This window comes from Arachis stenosperma, chromosome 2 (assembly GCF_014773155.1).
Source record: "Arachis stenosperma cultivar V10309 chromosome 2, arast.V10309.gnm1.PFL2, whole genome shotgun sequence".
NCBI classification, from domain to species: domain Eukaryota; kingdom Viridiplantae; phylum Streptophyta; class Magnoliopsida; order Fabales; family Fabaceae; genus Arachis; species Arachis stenosperma.
The window spans coordinates 60489063-60490802 of NC_080378.1; the positions used below are offsets into that span (position 1 = coordinate 60489063).

The 1740-nt window shown below is 42.8% G+C and overlaps 1 non-coding gene across 1 annotated transcript; it reads left to right on the plus strand.

Moving 5' to 3' along the window:
* The first annotated feature begins 1048 nt into the window (after window positions 1-1048).
* Window positions 1049-1155, plus strand: LOC130965035 (small nucleolar RNA R71). Its single transcript, XR_009081093.1, has one exon. It is a non-coding gene; the product is annotated as a small nucleolar RNA R71 (small nucleolar RNA).
* Window positions 1156-1740: the final 585 nt, after the last annotated feature.

Consider the following 1740-nt stretch of genomic DNA (forward strand, 5'->3'; position numbering starts at 1 on the left):
ATTTACATCAAGAGATGCAAATATGTTGGGAAACCTTGAATACATTCTCCCTGCTACACCACCCTTAAGCCTTTGGGGGAAGGGTGCATATGGGTTCAGTATCTCTCTCTCCTTCAGCTCTTCCTTGAGTGTGAGTTGAGGTGTAGAGTTTCTTTCTTCATGATTTTCCTTTGGACTGCCTTGGAGGTGTTCTACTTCCTCTATACTCCTCTCATCACTTGTGGTGATCATCTTACATTCTTCCCACCTTATTTTCTTTGTTTTTCCTCTTGGGTTCTTCTCTGTGTCACTTGGAAAACCATCAGTCAGTTTGGGAATTTGTTGAGCTAGATGCCCTACTTGAGACTCCAGTCTCTTGATGTTTTCCCCTTGGTTTTTGATATTGGCTCGCACTTCCTCCTTAAACACCTTATTGTCTTGGATTTCTCTACATATGACTTCAAGTAGAGTCTCAATCTTTGAAAGTCTATCCTCGGTTAGTGATGGTGGGTTGGGATTAGGTGGTTATTGATAGGACCTTTGTGAGGGATGTTGGTGAGTTGCATTGTTGTTAGGGTTGTGGTTGTGGCGTCTCTGGTCTTGGCCTTGGTCTTGTTGATTTCTCCACCCAAAGTTGGGGTGATTTCTCCATCCAGAGTTATAAGTTTTGGAGTATGGATCATGGATTTATCTAGGTGAGTTTCCAACATAGTTGATTTATTCCCAGTCACCTTCTTCTCCTATATTCACTCCTTCTTGAGCTGGTGATGAAGTGATGACTGCTGCAACTTGGTTTTCCTCCACCTTCTTGGTAAGATCTGCTAGCTGCTTGGTGATAATCTTATTTTAAGCTAGCAATGCATCCATGTGGTTCAGCTCCATTACTCCTCGAGTATTGCTTCTTTTAGAGGCATAGACGTAGTCATTCTCAGCTACTGTTTCAATGACATCTATGGCTTCTTCAATGGTTTTCTTCTTGTTTAGAGAGCCCCCTGATGAATGGTCTACAGTCTTCTTTGATTCATAAGAAAGACCTTCATAGAAAATGTGAAGTTGAACCCATTCATTGAACATATCTGGTGGGCATCTTCTTGTTAAGTCCTTGAACCTCTCCCATGCCTCATAGAGAGTCTCACCATCTTGTTGCTTGAAGGTTTGCACCTCAGCTCTCAGCCTGTTAATTCTTTGAGGAGGGTAGAATCTTGCCAAAAACTTGTTCACCACATCTTCCCAATTTGTCAAGCTCTCCTTTGAGAGGGATTCAAGTCACTTGGATGCTTTGTCCTTGAGTGAAAAAGGGAACAAAAGCAGCCTATAGACATCCAGGTGGACTCTATTAGACTTCACAGTGTCACAAATTCTCAGGAAGGTGGTTAGATGTTGATTGGGGTCTTCTTGAGCACTTCCTCCAAATGAGCAATTGTTTTGAACAAGGGTGATTAGCTGGAGTTTTAATTCAAAGTTGTTGGCATGTATGGTGGGATTTTGGATGCTACTTCCACAGTTTCCTGGATTTGGATTGATGTAGGAGCCTAAAACTCTCCTTTCTCGCCCAGCATAGTTTGCAGGGCCTTTTCTAGCATGGTTGTGAACTTCTCCTTCATGATTGTTTTCCAAGTTCTCCTCCATGTTGGTTTCAAAATACTCTTCCTCTTCCTCAGCACCAACAACTCTTTTCCCTCTTGCTTCCCTCCTTAGTCTCCGGAGGGTTCTTTTAGGTTCTGAATCGAAGGAAGTTGAAGCTCCCCCTCTTCTCCCTGT